The 19,399-nt window shown below is 45.9% G+C and overlaps 1 pseudogene; it reads right to left on the bottom strand.

The window, feature by feature from the left end:
• Window positions 1-6,492: 6,492 nt before the first annotated feature.
• LOC140015182 (uncharacterized) overlaps window positions 6,493-19,399 on the bottom strand; it is a 148,253-nt pseudogene continuing 135,346 nt past the window's right edge.

The raw sequence follows: 19,399 nt of genomic DNA, 5'->3' as shown, positions 1-19,399 counted from the left end.
ATCTACATGGAATAGAAATCCATCATGCAAGAAGTATTTTCCATGCGGGTTCTTAACACAAGCAACATAGATATCACCAAAGTCATGATCATTTGTGTAGAGTTCCTTAACCATTTCGAACCCTAGTAACTTGGCATCCAGAAGGGCAAGCAACGAATGTCTACGTGATAATGCATCAGCCACTACATTCGTTTTGCCAGTCTTATACTTAATGACATACGAAAAGGTGTCAATGAAGCTTACCCATTTGGCATGTCGCTTGCTTAACTTGGGTTGTCCCTTGAGGTACTTCAATGACTCGTGATCAGTGTGTATCACGAACTCCCGAGGGCGAAGATAGTGTTGCCAAGTCTCCAAAGCCCTCACTAAAGCGTACAACTCCTTGTCGTACGTGGGGTAGTTTAATGCAGCTCCCCCCAGTTTCTCACTGAAGAAGGCACAAGGCCTCTTGTCTTGCATGAGGACCGCTCCAATACCTACACCAGAAGCATCACATTCAATTTCAAAAGTCTTGTGAAAATTTGGTAATGCTAACACAGGTGCATGTGTGAGTGTGTCCTTGAGGGCGAGAAATGCTTGTTCTTGTGATTCTCCCCAGTGGAACTTGTCATTCTTCTTTGTCACGGCGGTCAACGGGGGCGGCAATGGTGCTAAAATCTTTGACAAAGCGCCGGTAAAAGCCCGCCAATCCAAGAAAGCTGCGCACGTCAGGGACGGATGTGGGAGTTGGCCATTGCTCGATGGCCTCAATCTTGGATTTGTCCACCTTGATGCCCTGCGAACTTACCACATAGCCTAAAAACACAAGCTCGTTAGTACAAAAGGTGCACTTCTTGAGGTTGGCGTAAAGATGCGCCTGTCGAAGTGTCTCAAGAACTAATCTCACATGCTCTAGGTGCTCATGCTCACTATGACTATAGATCAGGATGTCATCAAAGTAAACAATGACAAACTTGCCAATAAAGTGTCTCAACACATGGTTCATTTGTCGCATGAAGGTGCTAGGGGCATTAGTTAAGCCAAAAGGCATGACTAGCCACTCATAGAGACCATGTTTGGTTTTGAAGGCTGTTTTCAACTCGTCGCCCTCTTTCATCCGAATTTGATGATGGCCGCTCCTTAAGTCTATTTTGGTGAAAATAATGGCACCATCGAGTTCATCAAGCATATCATCAAGTCTAGGAATGGGATGACGATATTTGACAGTGATAGCGTTCACAGCCCGACAGTCAGTGCACATGCGCCGAGTACCGTCCTTTTTGGGAACAAGTATCATAGGCACAGCGCAAGGACTTAGACTTTCCTTTACCCAACCCTTACCTAAGAGGCCATCAACTTGCCTTTGAAGCTCCTTGGTCTCCTCAGGGCCCATGCGGTAAGCAGGTTTGTTGGGCAATGGTGCTCCAGGAATGAGGTCGATTTGGTGTTCAATTCCCCGAATGGGTGGTAAGCCATCAGGGACCTCGTCAGGGAAAACATCCTCAAATTCTTGCAAAAGAGCAACTATGCTCGCAGGCAACGCCTTGTCGAGCTCAGCAACATCCAAGAGCACATGCTTGCAAATCATGAGAAGTATAGGCTGATTAGAGTTCACCACTTTTCTAACATCTTTAGCCTTAATAATCATGTTGTGCTTCCTAGTGGTAGGTGCGGTAGGTGATTTGTCATGTATACCCCTAGGTGTGCTCCCTTGACCCTTGGTTGATGGCTCACTCGTAGACGTGGATCCTTTACCAGGGTCGACTGCCTTTAGTTTCCTCCTTTGACGGTCTTGTTCACACTCCCTTTGCAATAGTAGTTGGTCCTCATAAACTTGTGCAGGTGTGAGAGGTGTAAGGACCTTACGTTTGCCATCGTGCAAAAGTGTGTACCCATGGTGCTGAAGCGATAGGTAGAGGTGTATACAAACTGAAAGGTTGGAGCTTGGACTTGGCACGGTGACAGGTGATGCAGCGTGACACCACTCGCTCTACATCCCGCCTCATGCGTGGCCAACAGAAATGTTCCTGTAAAGCACACAAGGTCTTGGTGACACCAAAGTGTCCTGATACGTTCCTCGATCAACTTGTTTCGAGACACGTAGCACGTTTGCCCAAGGATCTAGCAAGGTTGTCCAACGCTTGGATCGCGGGACCTAGAATCAAACGGACGACACGATTTGATTTATGTGGTAGACGACACTCCGATGAAGGTGAATACTCCAGGGGAATAGGTCGGATGAACAATTGAGGACAGGACGCAAGATTGCTCAATAACCCTTGCCAAAGCAAGTTAAAGTGCTCGAACTCTCTTCTTAGAAGAAGGAACGAATTAAACCAATTTTATTGATAAAACGACTACCCTAAAACCTTACAAAGCAAGCCTATTTATAGGCCAACGTGACTAAGAAAACCTAAGGAAACAATGGCAAAGAGTTCGGCCATCTTGGTGTCCAAGATGGGCCGGCCCAATGAGCTATGAAGACAAATTAATCCAATCTATCAAATACTAAGGCTAAGGCCCTATAGGGCCGGTCCTCTTGAAGGCCCACTTGAGTCTTCGTGGGCTTGGATCATGGTGCAAATGGCTTGATTGTCTCTCTCTAAGCCCTCAATATCTTTGTGAACTCCATGTTGGTCTTGGACGACTCGAACCAGGGCTTGGAGTGATTCTTTGAAGAGCTTGGCCCGTGCACGTGTGACTGGGCCCAATGGAACTCGAACTGGGTTATTGCGTGGGCTGAGACTCGTGCACACATCAGTCCTCTCCTCTTGAGAAGGATTTGCCCTCAAATCTGGATCCTCCTCGTCAAGAAATGGGCTTAGGTCCGCGACGTTGAAGGTTGCACTAACAGTGTACTCCCCAGGTAGCTCCAACTTGTATGCGTTGTCATTGACTCGTTGGAGTACCCGAAATGGTCCATCACCTCTTGGGGACAATTTGCTTTGGCGTTGCTTGGGAAATCGCTCGTTCCTCAAGTGTAGCCAAACCCAATCTCCAGGCTCAAAAATCATCTTGCGACGGTGCTTGTTGGCTTGCTGGATGTATTGCTGCGTACGCTTCTCAATGTTTGCTCGGACGGCCTCATGTAACCTGCGCACAGAATCAGCTTTCTTTTTCCCATCTAAGCTTGTGTGGTCAGAGGAAGGTAAGGGCACCAAATCAAGGGGGGTGACGGGGTTGAAGCCATAAACAATCTCAAAGGGGGAGTATTGTGTGGCACTATGCACAGTTCGATTGTAGGCGAATTCAACATGAGGGAGGCACTCTTCCCAAGTCTTAAGATTCTTGTTAATCAAGGCCCGAAGTAGAGTGCCAAGTGTGCGATTGACAACTTCAGTTTGTCCATCGCTTTGTGGATGACTAGTGGTGGAGAATAATAACCTAGTGCCTAGTTTGGACCACAAAGTCTTCCAAAAGTAACTCAAGAATTTCACATCTCTATCACTGACAATAGTTTTAGGCAGGCCATGCAGACGGACAATTTCTTTGAAGAACATATTAGCAATATGAGATGCATCGTCAGTTTTGTGGCGAGGAATAAAATGAGCCATCTTAGAGAATCTATCAACCACAACAAAGATGGAGTCATTACCCCTTGTTGATCTAGGCAATCCTAATACAAAGTCCATAGACAAATCAACCCAAGGATGTGATACGAGACGCGGAAGCTACTTCGGATCTAGAGGAACACGATGAAGATTTGATGGAGTTGAACCCGAACTTGGACCACTCAAGAACAGATTTAACGGTAGAGGACGCCACAATCAAGTATTTGTGCTTGATTGATAAGTCAAGAACAGCCTAGGATCGACTCTAGGATGTTCAACTTAGCTTTCACAAGCTAAGGGAATTTGCCACAAGGAATGGACGAAATTCTGGAAATTTTATTCAATACTCTCAAAAACTGAATGTAACATGCGGCTTGAGGCTATTAATAGCCGTAACTAAGACCTAATAAACTGGAAAAATAACAAGGAAAGTTCGGCCAGCCCCTTGGGCCTATACTTGACCGAAAGCTAGCCCAACTAACTATAGATCATAAGCATCGGGGGCATTGCTCCCGAACCCCCACCGGGGTCTTCGCTGCGCCCCCGGGCCCCCAAGCCAGGGGCGCGTCGCCCCCTTGGACCCCCGACTCGCTAACCGGACAGCGAGACCCCCGTACGGCTCAGCGAGGGTACTTAACTGCGGCTCAGCCCGCCGTTTGGAGCTTGAACACTCGCATCTTCAATTGTAAGCAGCATTTTAGTAGTCGTGCAAGGATATTCCAACTCAATTCCTTCAATGCCCAGTTTCTCTTGGGTTTGGATGGCACGTACCAAGGCTTGGAGGGACTCCTTGAATCTCTTAGCTCGTGCTCGTGTCACTGGGCCTTGGGGCACCTTCACAGGGTCTACTTGTACACTTTGGGCCTCGTGCTCAACCGCATCATTCCCCTCCTCTTGAAAAGGATTTGCCCTCAAATCGTACTCGTCCCCTGCAATAAATGGACTTAGATCAGCAACATTGAATGTAGCACTAACAGTATACTCACCAGGCAGATCTAAGCGGTATGCGTTGTCGTTGATGCGCTCAATAACTTGAAAAGGCCCATCTCCTCGTGGTGACAGCTTGCTTTGCCGTTGTTTTGGAAACCTCTCCTTGCGCAAATGTAACCAGACCCAATCACCTGGTTCAAAGACAAGCTTGCGCCTGTGCTTATTAGCTTGTTGGACATAGGCTGGTTTGTTAGGCAATGGTGCTCCAGGAATGAGATCGATTTGGTGCTCGATTCCCCTTAGCGGTGGTAGTCCATCAGGTACATCCTCAGGAAATATGTCCTCAAATTCATCTTTGGCTTTTGCTAGCAAGCTTAGCTTTCCCTTATTTTCTTCTCTCATAGCCGACCCACTTGTTGCCTTTTTCTTCCCTAGGGGTTCGGCCCTACTCTCTCATTTTTCTTCCTCACTTTTCTCTCGCTTTTTCCTCTCAAGTTCTAGCTCATACTCCTTTTGGAGCCTCATTTGATCTTCATACACTTGTTTTGGGGTGAGAGGTACAAGTGTCACCGTTCTATTGCAATGAGTAAAGACATATTTATTAGCTCTTCCCTTGAATTCGGCATCGCGATCATATTGCCAAGGCCGTCCAAGAATGAGGTGACTTGCTTGCATTGGCACGACATCACAAGTAACCTCGTCTTCATACTTGCCAATTCGGAATGGCACTTTTACTTGTCTAAACACACGGACTTCCCCTTCATTGTTCAACCATTGAAGGCGATAAGGTCTTGGATGTTTGATAACTTGGAGCCCTAGCATTTCTACCATGAGTAGACTAGCGACATTGGCACAACTCCCACTATCAATAACAACACTACACACCTTATCCTTGATATGACACCTTGTGTAGAAAAGGTTGTCCCGTTGTACCTCCATTTCCTCCTCTTTGGCGCGGGTAGTGAGGACCTTTCGAACCACTAGGCATCCAATCTCCTCATGCGTAGGTATCTCCTCACTCGATTCATTCTCTTCCTCTTCTAGAGGCGGTATCCCCTCGTACTCCTCTTCCTCATCTGATACAATTTCCCCATTTGGCAACATCAGCATGGTCCTTTGGCTGGGGCATTGAGAAGCGATATGGCCAAATCCTTGACACTTAAAACACTTGGTGTCTCGACCACGTGGATTGGTAGCTGCATTATTAGCCTCAAAGTCAGGCTTGGGCGTTGCCTTGGAAGGGAGGCCATTCGGCCTTGGAGGGTAAGAAGGAGCTGCGGCTTTCTCCTCCCTTTTTGGTTGAGAAGTGCGCCAATTTCCAGCTTGATAAGTAGTGCTTTGTCGCGCAGTACCCCTCCTCTTGAGGCGCCGTTCAATTGTAACCGCCTTCTCGAGCATTTCATTCATGTCGAGGTAGTGTTGGAGTTCCACTACTTCGGCAATCTCGGGCCTCAATCCATGTAGAAAACGAGCCATAGTGGCCTCTCCATCTTCACGCAAATCCGCCTTCATGATGGCCATTTCCATCTCCTTGTAATAATCCTCAACTGACATGGACCCTTGGTTGAGAGCTTGTAGCCGACGGTGTAGATCTCGGCTATAGTAGCTCGGAACGAACCTTTTTCTCATCAGACTCCTCATTTCCTCCCAAGTTTCGAAAGGTCTCTCACGATTTCTCCTTCGGCTTAGTCTAAGTTGGTCCCACCAAATGGAGGCGTAGTCAGTGAATTCTACGGCTGCTAGTTTCACCTTTTGCTCCTCCGTATAGGTGTGGCATTCATAGACTAACTCAATTTTCCGTTCCCATTCCAAGTACGCCTCGGGGTCCGACTTGCCTTGGAATGAGGGAATCTTGAGTTTGACACCTTTAATGGTGTCGTCTCCTCGACGTTGGAACCTTTGATCATTTTGGTACCTTCCCTCAAACGCTTCCTCTTCATCGTTTGAGTATGCCGATTCTTTGCCCTTACTCGGGGTAGGTGGAGGTCTCGAGTTCTCCAACTGATCAATTCGATCATGCAATGGCTCAATTTCATTCTTGAGCAATCGCTTGAACTCCCCCATCATGGCTTCCAACTGTAGTTTGATGTCCATGGTTTGGCTACCCACTCCACTAGACATATTTAGTTCACCTGCAAAACAAATAAACAAAAACGAGTTCCTCTCTCTTTTTTTTTTTTTTTTTTTAATACGATGTATAGGTCACTCACACTCGTGTTTCACTCAAGTGTATCACTCTCTAATAATCTTACCAAGCAATTCCTTGGCTTGCTAGTTGCTCGAGTTGAACAAACTAGGCGTCACCGCAGTGTACGTTCTTGACTAGTCAACAAGTGACACACAAGCTAGTAGCAATAAATGGAGGTGAATGACTGAAGACCTAGACACGACTCAAGACTCAGAATATAGCTGGACAATAACTAACGACTCAAAAGAAAGTAAGACAATTAACTTGAATGCTGAAATTTTGAAAATCCTAGAAAACTCTACCCGAAACCCAAATTTCTGGAATGTGTTGAGCTGCTGGTCCGTGGTCTTTTTGGTCCGTGATCTGATTTGGACACTTGGGGTTGCCAAGATTAGAAACCGTGGAGTTTGGTCAGATTTGGGAGTCCCAAGTGGTCCAAATTCGAAATTTTGGGGCTAGTCAGATTTGGAAGTCAGATTTTGCACAAAATTTGGTAAACTTGTAGGCTGTCAAGAATTGGATGTTGTTCAGATTTGGAAGTCCAAGTTTGAATCAGATTTGGTGGCTTGAATGCTGACCAAGACTAGGGCTGTTCAGATTTGAAAGTCCAAGTTTGAATCAGATTTGGTGGCTTGAATGCTGACCAAGACTAGGGCTGTTCAGATTTGAAAGTCCAAGTTTGAATCAGATTTGGTAAAACTTGAAGGCTGGTCAAGAATTGGAAACTAGAGCCGTCTTTCTTGAAATTTTTTTTGACTTCTGTTGGGGTGTTTTCACACAATAGCCAGCTAGCTTAGACCACAATTTCACAGCAATTAACGTAAACAACTTGGACAGATTTGGTTTCAAGATCAAAGTTCCATGAAAACAAGAACACGGTTGAAGGTTTATTTCAGGTTTCAAGACTGCCAAGATTAACCTCTTTGATCCAAGAAGCTCAAGACTTCCCCAATAAGGTTTTGATGTTCGAGTTTTGCAAAGCAACAGCACAAAGGTTCAAGAAACAAGTGCAAACAGATTCGGCAACCCAGCAATTAATTCCATCAACGACTCAAGGGAATGACAATAAGGTATGCAACACAAGAGATTTTTTTTTTTCTGGATTTAAACAGAACATAAACACAAGACAAAACTGGACAGAAAATTTCGGACAACAACTAAACAACAAAGACAGATTTCTGACAAGGAAACAACAAAGACAGATTTCGGACTTGACAAACCCGAGCACTTGAGCTACGAATTTAGAAGACTAAAATAGATCTAAAAACGATAAAAAAGGATATTCGTGATACCTCTAACTAGCTCTGATGCCAGCTGATACGAGACGCGGAAGCTACTTCGGATCTAGAGGAACACGATGAAGATTTGATGGAGTTGAACCCGAACTTGGACCACTCAAGAACAGATTTAACGGTAGAGGACGCCACAATCAAGTATGTGTGCTTGATTGATAAGTCAAGAACAGCCTAGGATCGACTCTAGGATGTTCAACTTAGCTTTCACAAGCTAAGGGAATTTGCCACAAGGAATGGACGAAATTCTGGAAATTTTATTCAATACTCTCAAAAACTGAATGTAACATGCGGCTTGAGGCTATTAATAGCCGTAACTAAGACCTAATAAACTGGAAAAATAACAAGGAAAGTTCGGCCAGCCCCTTGGGCCTATACTTGACCGAAAGCTAGCCCAACTAACTATAGATCATAAGCATCGGGGGCATTGCTCCCGAACCCCCACCGGGGTCTTCGCTGCGCCCCCGGGCCCCCAAGCCAGGGGCGCGTCGCCCCCTTGGACCCCCGACTCGCTAACCGGACAGCGAGACCCCCGTACGGCTCAGCGAGGGTACTTAACTGCGGCTCAGCCCGCCGTTTGGAGCTTGAACACTCGCATCTTCAATTGTAAGCAGCATTTTAGTAGTCGTGCAAGGATATTCCAACTCAATTCCTTCAATGCCCAGTTTCTCTTGGGTTTGGATGGCACGTACCAAGGCTTGGAGGGACTCCTTGAATCTCTTAGCTCGTGCTCGTGTCACTGGGCCTTGGGGCACCTTCACAGGGTCTACTTGTACACTTTGGGCCTCGTGCTCAACCGCATCATTCCCCTCCTCTTGAAAAGGATTTGCCCTCAAATCGTACTCGTCCCCTGCAATAAATGGACTTAGATCAGCAACATTGAATGTAGCACTAACAGTATACTCACCAGGCAGATCTAAGCGGTATGCGTTGTCGTTGATGCGCTCAATAACTTGAAAAGGCCCATCTCCTCGTGGTGACAGCTTGCTTTGCCGTTGTTTTGGAAACCTCTCCTTGCGCAAATGTAACCAGACCCAATCACCTGGTTCAAAGACAAGCTTGCGCCTGTGCTTATTAGCTTGTTGGACATAGGCTGGTTTGTTAGGCAATGGTGCTCCAGGAATGAGATCGATTTGGTGCTCGATTCCCCTTAGCGGTGGTAGTCCATCAGGTACATCCTCAGGAAATATGTCCTCAAATTCATCTTTGGCTTTTGCTAGCAAGCTTAGCTTCCCCTTATTTTCTTCTCTCATAGCCGACCCACTTGTTGCCTTTTTCTTCCCTAGGGGTTCGGCCCTACTCTCTCCTTTTTCTTCCTCACTTTTCTCTCGCTTTTTCCTCTCAAGTTCTAGCTCATACTCCTTTTGGAGCCTCATTTGATCTTCATACACTTGTTTTGGGGTGAGAGGTACAAGTGTCACCGTTCTATTGCAATGAGTAAAGACATATTTATTAGCTCTTCCCTTGAATTCGGCATCGCGATCATATTGCCAAGGCCGTCCAAGAATGAGGTGACTTGCTTGCATTGGCACGACATCACAAGTAACCTCGTCTTCATACTTGCCAATTCGGAATGGCACTTTTACTTGTCTAAACACACGGACTTCCCCTTCATTGTTCAACCATTGAAGGCGATAAGGTCTTGGATGTTTGATAACTTGGAGCCCTAGCATTTCTACCATGAGTAGACTAGCGACATTGGCACAACTCCCACTATCAATAACAACACTACACACCTTATCCTTGATATGACACCTTGTGTAGAAAAGGTTGTCCCGTTGTACCTCCATTTCCTCCTCTTTGGCGCGGGTAGTGAGGACCTTTCGAACCACTAGGCATCCAATCTCCTCATGCGTAGGTATCTCCTCACTCGATTCATTCTCTTCCTCTTCTAGAGGCGGTATCCCCTCGTACTCCTCTTCCTCATCTGATACAATTTCCCCATTTGGCAACATCAGCATGGTCCTTTGGCTGGGGCATTGAGAAGCGATATGGCCAAATCCTTGACACTTAAAACACTTGGTGTCTCGACCACGTGGATTGGTAGCTGCATTATTAGCCTCAAAGTCAGGCTTGGGCGTTGCCTTGGAAGGGAGGCCATTCGGCCTTGGAGGGTAAGAAGGAGCTGCGGCTTTCTCCTCCCTTTTTGGTTGAGAAGTGCGCCAATTTCCAGCTTGATAAGTAGTGCTTTGTCGCGCAGTACCCCTCCTCTTGAGGCGCCGTTCAATTGTAACCGCCTTCTCGAGCATTTCATTCATGTCGAGGTAGTGTTGGAGTTCCACTACTTCGGCAATCTCGGGCCTCAATCCATGTAGAAAACGAGCCATAGTGGCCTCTCCATCTTCACGCAAATCCGCCTTCATGATGGCCATTTCCATCTCCTTGTAATAATCCTCAACTGACATGGACCCTTGGTTGAGAGCTTGTAGCCGACGGTGTAGATCTCGGCTATAGTAGCTCGGAACGAACCTTTTTCTCATCAGACTCCTCATTTCCTCCCAAGTTTCGAAAGGTCTCTCACGATTTCTCCTTCGGCTTAGTCTAAGTTGGTCCCACCAAATGGAGGCGTAGTCAGTGAATTCTACGGCTGCTAGTTTCACCTTTTGCTCCTCCGTATAGGTGTGGCATTCATAGACTAACTCAATTTTCCGTTCCCATTCCAAGTACGCCTCGGGGTCCGACTTGCCTTGGAATGAGGGAATCTTGAGTTTGACACCTTTAATGGTGTCGTCTCCTCGACGTTGGAACCTTTGATCATTTTGGTACCTTCCCTCAAACGCTTCCTCTTCATCGTTTGAGTATGCCGATTCTTTGCCCTTACTCGGGGTAGGTGGAGGTCTCGAGTTCTCCAACTGATCAATTCGATCATGCAATGGCTCAATTTCATTCTTGAGCAATCGCTTGAACTCCCCCATCATGGCTTCCAACTGTAGTTTGATGTCCATGGTTTGGCTACCCACTCCACTAGACATATTTAGTTCACCTGCAAAACAAATAAACAAAAACGAGTTCCTCTCTCTTTTTTTTTTTTTTTTTTTAATACGATGTATAGGTCACTCACACTCGTGTTTCACTCAAGTGTATCACTCTCTAATAATCTTACCAAGCAATTCCTTGGCTTGCTAGTTGCTCGAGTTGAACAAACTAGGCGTCACCGCAGTGTACGTTCTTGACTAGTCAACAAGTGACACACAAGCTAGTAGCAATAAATGGAGGTGAATGACTGAAGACCTAGACACGACTCAAGACTCAGAATATAGCTGGACAATAACTAACGACTCAAAAGAAAGTAAGACAATTAACTTGAATGCTGAAATTTTGAAAATCCTAGAAAACTCTACCCGAAACCCAAATTTCTGGAATGTGTTGAGCTGCTGGTCCGTGGTCTTTTTGGTCCGTGATCTGATTTGGACACTTGGGGTTGCCAAGATTAGAAACCGTGGAGTTTGGTCAGATTTGGGAGTCCCAAGTGGTCCAAATTCGAAATTTTGGGGCTAGTCAGATTTGGAAGTCAGATTTTGCACAAAATTTGGTAAACTTGTAGGCTGTCAAGAATTGGATGTTGTTCAGATTTGGAAGTCCAAGTTTGAATCAGATTTGGTGGCTTGAATGCTGACCAAGACTAGGGCTGTTCAGATTTGAAAGTCCAAGTTTGAATCAGATTTGGTGGCTTGAATGCTGACCAAGACTAGGGCTGTTCAGATTTGAAAGTCCAAGTTTGAATCAGATTTGGTAAAACTTGAAGGCTGGTCAAGAATTGGAAACTAGAGCCGTCTTTCTTGAAATTTTTTTTGACTTCTGTTGGGGTGTTTTCACACAATAGCCAGCTAGCTTAGACCACAATTTCACAGCAATTAACGTAAACAACTTGGACAGATTTGGTTTCAAGATCAAAGTTCCATGAAAACAAGAACACGGTTGAAGGTTTATTTCAGGTTTCAAGACTGCCAAGATTAACCTCTTTGATCCAAGAAGCTCAAGACTTCCCCAATAAGGTTTTGATGTTCGAGTTTTGCAAAGCAACAGCACAAAGGTTCAAGAAACAAGTGCAAACAGATTCGGCAACCCAGCAATTAATTCCATCAACGACTCAAGGGAATGACAATAAGGTATGCAACACAAGAGATTTTTTTTTTTCTGGATTTAAACAGAACATAAACACAAGACAAAACTGGACAGAAAATTTCGGACAACAACTAAACAACAAAGACAGATTTCTGACAAGGAAACAACAAAGACAGATTTCGGACTTGACAAACCCGAGCACTTGAGCTACGAATTTAGAAGACTAAAATAGATCTAAAAACGATAAAAAAGGATATTCGTGATACCTCTAACTAGCTCTGATGCCAGCTGATACGAGACGCGGAAGCTACTTCGGATCTAGAGGAACACGATGAAGATTTGATGGAGTTGAACCCGAACTTGGACCACTCAAGAACAGATTTAACGGTAGAGGACGCCACAATCAAGTATGTGTGCTTGATTGATAAGTCAAGAACAGCCTAGGATCGACTCTAGGATGTTCAACTTAGCTTTCACAAGCTAAGGGAATTTGCCACAAGGAATGGACGAAATTCTGGAAATTTTATTCAATACTCTCAAAAACTGAATGTAACATGCGGCTTGAGGCTATTAATAGCCGTAACTAAGACCTAATAAACTGGAAAAATAACAAGGAAAGTTCGGCCAGCCCCTTGGGCCTATACTTGACCGAAAGCTAGCCCAACTAACTATAGATCATAAGCATCGGGGGCATTGCTCCCGAACCCCCACCGGGGTCTTCGCTGCGCCCCCGGGCCCCCAAGCCAGGGGCGCGTCGCCCCCTTGGACCCCCGACTCGCTAACCGGACAGCGAGACCCCCGTACGGCTCAGCGAGGGTACTTAACTGCGGCTCAGCCCGCCGTTTGGAGCTTGAACACTCGCATCTTCAATTGTAAGCAGCATTTTAGTAGTCGTGCAAGGATATTCCAACTCAATTCCTTCAATGCCCAGTTTCTCTTGGGTTTGGATGGCACGTACCAAGGCTTGGAGGGACTCCTTGAATCTCTTAGCTCGTGCTCGTGTCACTGGGCCTTGGGGCACCTTCACAGGGTCTACTTGTACACTTTGGGCCTCGTGCTCAACCGCATCATTCCCCTCCTCTTGAAAAGGATTTGCCCTCAAATCGTACTCGTCCCCTGCAATAAATGGACTTAGATCAGCAACATTGAATGTAGCACTAACAGTATACTCACCAGGCAGATCTAAGCGGTATGCGTTGTCGTTGATGCGCTCAATAACTTGAAAAGGCCCATCTCCTCGTGGTGACAGCTTGCTTTGCCGTTGTTTTGGAAACCTCTCCTTGCGCAAATGTAACCAGACCCAATCACCTGGTTCAAAGACAAGCTTGCGCCTGTGCTTATTAGCTTGTTGGACATAGGCTGGTTTGTTAGGCAATGGTGCTCCAGGAATGAGATCGATTTGGTGCTCGATTCCCCTTAGCGGTGGTAGTCCATCAGGTACATCCTCAGGAAATATGTCCTCAAATTCATCTTTGGCTTTTGCTAGCAAGCTTAGCTTCCCCTTATTTTCTTCTCTCATAGCCGACCCACTTGTTGCCTTTTTCTTCCCTAGGGGTTCGGCCCTACTCTCTCCTTTTTCTTCCTCACTTTTCTCTCGCTTTTTCCTCTCAAGTTCTAGCTCATACTCCTTTTGGAGCCTCATTTGATCTTCATACACTTGTTTTGGGGTGAGAGGTACAAGTGTCACCGTTCTATTGCAATGAGTAAAGACATATTTATTAGCTCTTCCCTTGAATTCGGCATCGCGATCATATTGCCAAGGCCGTCCAAGAATGAGGTGACTTGCTTGCATTGGCACGACATCACAAGTAACCTCGTCTTCATACTTGCCAATTCGGAATGGCACTTTTACTTGTCTAAACACACGGACTTCCCCTTCATTGTTCAACCATTGAAGGCGATAAGGTCTTGGATGTTTGATAACTTGGAGCCCTAGCATTTCTACCATGAGTAGACTAGCGACATTGGCACAACTCCCACTATCAATAACAACACTACACACCTTATCCTTGATATGACACCTTGTGTAGAAAAGGTTGTCCCGTTGTACCTCCATTTCCTCCTCTTTGGCGCGGGTAGTGAGGACCTTTCGAACCACTAGGCATCCAATCTCCTCATGCGTAGGTATCTCCTCACTCGATTCATTCTCTTCCTCTTCTAGAGGCGGTATCCCCTCGTACTCCTCTTCCTCATCTGATACAATTTCCCCATTTGGCAACATCAGCATGGTCCTTTGGCTGGGGCATTGAGAAGCGATATGGCCAAATCCTTGACACTTAAAACACTTGGTGTCTCGACCACGTGGATTGGTAGCTGCATTATTAGCCTCAAAGTCAGGCTTGGGCGTTGCCTTGGAAGGGAGGCCATTCGGCCTTGGAGGGTAAGAAGGAGCTGCGGCTTTCTCCTCCCTTTTTGGTTGAGAAGTGCGCCAATTTCCAGCTTGATAAGTAGTGCTTTGTCGCGCAGTACCCCTCCTCTTGAGGCGCCGTTCAATTGTAACCGCCTTCTCGAGCATTTCATTCATGTCGAGGTAGTGTTGGAGTTCCACTACTTCGGCAATCTCGGGCCTCAATCCATGTAGAAAACGAGCCATAGTGGCCTCTCCATCTTCACGCAAATCCGCCTTCATGATGGCCATTTCCATCTCCTTGTAATAATCCTCAACTGACATGGACCCTTGGTTGAGAGCTTGTAGCCGACGGTGTAGATCTCGGCTATAGTAGCTCGGAACGAACCTTTTTCTCATCAGACTCCTCATTTCCTCCCAAGTTTCGAAAGGTCTCTCACGATTTCTCCTTCGGCTTAGTCTAAGTTGGTCCCACCAAATGGAGGCGTAGTCAGTGAATTCTACGGCTGCTAGTTTCACCTTTTGCTCCTCCGTATAGGTGTGGCATTCATAGACTAACTCAATTTTCCGTTCCCATTCCAAGTACGCCTCGGGGTCCGACTTGCCTTGGAATGAGGGAATCTTGAGTTTGACACCTTTAATGGTGTCGTCTCCTCGACGTTGGAACCTTTGATCATTTTGGTACCTTCCCTCAAACGCTTCCTCTTCATCGTTTGAGTATGCCGATTCTTTGCCCTTACTCGGGGTAGGTGGAGGTCTCGAGTTCTCCAACTGATCAATTCGATCATGCAATGGCTCAATTTCATTCTTGAGCAATCGCTTGAACTCCCCCATCATGGCTTCCAACTGTAGTTTGATGTCCATGGTTTGGCTACCCACTCCACTAGACATATTTAGTTCACCTGCAAAACAAATAAACAAAAACGAGTTCCTCTCTCTTTTTTTTTTTTTTTTTTTAATACGATGTATAGGTCACTCACACTCGTGTTTCACTCAAGTGTATCACTCTCTAATAATCTTACCAAGCAATTCCTTGGCTTGCTAGTTGCTCGAGTTGAACAAACTAGGCGTCACCGCAGTGTACGTTCTTGACTAGTCAACAAGTGACACACAAGCTAGTAGCAATAAATGGAGGTGAATGACTGAAGACCTAGACACGACTCAAGACTCAGAATATAGCTGGACAATAACTAACGACTCAAAAGAAAGTAAGACAATTAACTTGAATGCTGAAATTTTGAAAATCCTAGAAAACTCTACCCGAAACCCAAATTTCTGGAATGTGTTGAGCTGCTGGTCCGTGGTCTTTTTGGTCCGTGATCTGATTTGGACACTTGGGGTTGCCAAGATTAGAAACCGTGGAGTTTGGTCAGATTTGGGAGTCCCAAGTGGTCCAAATTCGAAATTTTGGGGCTGGTCAGATTTGGAAGTCAGATTTTGCACAAAATTTGGTAAACTTGTAGGCTGTCAAGAATTGGATGTTGTTCAGATTTGGAAGTCCAAGTTTGAATCAGATTTGGTGGCTTGAATGCTGACCAAGACTAGGGCTGTTCAGATTTGAAAGTCCAAGTTTGAATCAGATTTGGTGGCTTGAATGCTGACCAAGACTAGGGCTGTTCAGATTTGAAAGTCCAAGTTTGAATCAGATTTGGTAAAACTTGAAGGCTGGTCAAGAATTGGAAACTAGAGCCGTCTTTCTTGAAATTTTTTTTGACTTCTGTTGGGGTGTTTTCACACAATAGCCAGCTAGCTTAGACCACAATTTCACAGCAATTAACGTAAACAACTTGGACAGATTTGGTTTCAAGATCAAAGTTCCATGAAAACAAGAACACGGTTGAAGGTTTATTTCAGGTTTCAAGACTGCCAAGATTAACCTCTTTGATCCAAGAAGCTCAAGACTTCCCCAATAAGGTTTTGATGTTCGAGTTTTGCAAAGCAACAGCACAAAGGTTCAAGAAACAAGTGCAAACAGATTCGGCAACCCAGCAATTAATTCCATCAACGACTCAAGGGAATGACAATAAGGTATGCAACACAAGAGATTTTTTTTTTTCTGGATTTAAACAGAACATAAACACAAGACAAAACTGGACAGAAAATTTCGGACAACAACTAAACAACAAAGACAGATTTCTGACAAGGAAACAACAAAGACAGATTTCGGACTTGACAAACCCGAGCACTTGAGCTACGAATTTAGAAGACTAAAATAGATCTAAAAACGATAAAAAAGGATATTCGTGATACCTCTAACTAGCTCTGATGCCAGCTGATACGAGACGCGGAAGCTACTTCGGATCTAGAGGAACACGATGAAGATTTGATGGAGTTGAACCCGAACTTGGACCACTCAAGAACAGATTTAACGGTAGAGGACGCCACAATCAAGTATGTGTGCTTGATTGATAAGTCAAGAACAGCCTAGGATCGACTCTAGGATGTTCAACTTAGCTTTCACAAGCTAAGGGAATTTGCCACAAGGAATGGACGAAATTCTGGAAATTTTATTCAATACTCTCAAAAACTGAATGTAACATGCGGCTTGAGGCTATTAATAGCCGTAACTAAGACCTAATAAACTGGAAAAATAACAAGGAAAGTTCGGCCAGCCCCTTGGGCCTATACTTGACCGAAAGCTAGCCCAACTAACTATAGATCATAAGCATCGGGGGCATTGCTCCCGAACCCCCACCGGGGTCTTCGCTGCGCCCCCGGGCCCCCAAGCCAGGGGCGCGTCGCCCCCTTGGACCCCCGACTCGCTAACCGGACAGCGAGACCCCCGTACGGCTCAGCGAGGGTACTTAACTGCGGCTCAGCCCGCCGTTTGGAGCTTGAACACTCGCATCTTCAATTGTAAGCAGCATTTTAGTAGTCGTGCAAGGATATTCCAACTCAATTCCTTCAATGCCCAGTTTCTCTTGGGTTTGGATGGCACGTACCAAGGCTTGGAGGGACTCCTTGAATCTCTTAGCTCGTGCTCGTGTCACTGGGCCTTGGGGCACCTTCACAGGGTCTACTTGTACACTTTGGGCCTCGTGCTCAACCGCATCATTCCCCTCCTCTTGAAAAGGATTTGCCCTCAAATCGTACTCGTCCCCTGCAATAAATGGACTTAGATCAGCAACATTGAATGTAGCACTAACAGTATACTCACCAGGCAGATCTAAGCGGTATGCGTTGTCGTTGATGCGCTCAATAACTTGAAAAGGCCCATCTCCTCGTGGTGACAGCTTGCTTTGCCGTTGTTTTGGAAACCTCTCCTTGCGCAAATGTAACCAGACCCAATCACCTGGTTCAAAGACAAGCTTGCGCCTGTGCTTATTAGCTTGTTGGACATAGGCTGGTTTGTTAGGCAATGGTGCTCCAGGAATGAGATCGATTTGGTGCTCGATTCCCCTTAGCGGTGGTAGTCCATCAGGTACATCCTCAGGAAATATGTCCTCAAATTCATCTTTGGCTTTTGCTAGCAAGCTTAGCTTCCCCTTATTTTCTTCTCTCATAGCCGACCCACTTGTTGCCTTTTTCTTCCCTAGGGGTTCGGCCCTACTCTCTCCTTTTTCTTCCTCACTTTTCTCTCGCTTTTTCCTCTCAAGTTCTAGCTCATACTCCTTTTGGAGCCTCATTTGATCTTCATACACTTGTTTTGGGGTGAGAGGTACAAGTGTCACCGTTCTATTGCAATGAGTAAAGACATATTTATTAGCTCTTCCCTTGAATTCGGCATCGCGATCATATTGCCAAGGCCGTCCAAGAATGAGGTGACTTGCTTGCATTGGCACGACATCACAAGTAACCTCGTCTTCATACTTGCCAATTCGGAATGGCACTTTTACTTGTCTAAACACACGGACTTCCCCTTCATTGTTCAACCATTGAAGGCGATAAGGTCTTGGATGTTTGATAACTTGGAGCCCTAGCATTTCTACCATGAGTAGACTAGCGACATTGGCACAACTCCCACTATCAATAACAACACTACACACCTTATCCTTGATATGACACCTTGTGTAGAAAAGGTTGTCCCGTTGTACCTCCATTTCCTCCTCTTTGGCGCGGGTAGTGAGGACCTTTCGAACCACTAGGCATCCAATCTCCTCATGCGTAGGTATCTCCTCACTCGATTCATTCTCTTCCTCTTCTAGAGGCGGTATCCCCTCGTACTCCTCTTCCTCATCTGATACAATTTCCCCATTTGGCAACATCAGCATGGTCCTTTGGCTGGGGCATTGAGAAGCGATATGGCCAAATCCTTGACACTTAAAACACTTGGTGTCTCGACCACGTGGATTGGTAGCTGCATTATTAGCCTCAAAGTCAGGCTTGGGCGTTGCCTTGGAAGGGAGGCCATTCGGCCTTGGAGGGTAAGAAGGAGCTGCGGCTTTCTCCTCCCTTTTTGGTTGAGAAGTGCGCCAATTTCCAGCTTGATAAGTAGTGCTTTGTCGCGCAGTACCCCTCCTCTTGAGGCGCCGTTCAATTGTAACCGCCTTCTCGAGCATTTCATTCATGTCGAGGTAGTGTTGGAGTTCCACTACTTCGGCAATCTCGGGCCTCAATCCATGTAGAAAACGAGCCATAGTGGCCTCTCCATCTTCACGCAAATCCGCCTTCATGATGGCCATTTCCATCTCCTTGTAATAATCCTCAACTGACATGGACCCTTGGTTGAGAGCTTGTAGCCGACGGTGTAGATCTCGGCTATAGTAGCTCGGAACGAACCTTTTTCTCATCAGACTCCTCATTTCCTCCCAAGTTTCGAAAGGTCTCTCACGATTTCTCCTTCGGCTTAGTCTAAGTTGGTCCCACCAAATGGAGGCGTAGTCAGTGAATTCTACGGCTGCTAGTTTCACCTTTTGCTCCTCCGTATAGGTGTGGCATTCATAGACTAACTCAATTTTCCGTTCCCATTCCAAGTACGCCTCGGGGTCCGACTTGCCTTGGAATGAGGGAATCTTGAGTTTGACACCTTTAATGGTGTCGTCTCCTCGACGTTGGAACCTTTGATCATTTTGGTACCTTCCCTCAAACGCTTCCTCTTCATCGTTTG

Source organism: Coffea arabica, chromosome 10e (assembly GCF_036785885.1).
Source record: "Coffea arabica cultivar ET-39 chromosome 10e, Coffea Arabica ET-39 HiFi, whole genome shotgun sequence".
NCBI classification, from domain to species: domain Eukaryota; kingdom Viridiplantae; phylum Streptophyta; class Magnoliopsida; order Gentianales; family Rubiaceae; genus Coffea; species Coffea arabica.
Note: the sequence above shows the minus strand (reverse complement) of the source record. Positions and strands in the feature narration are given on the sequence as shown.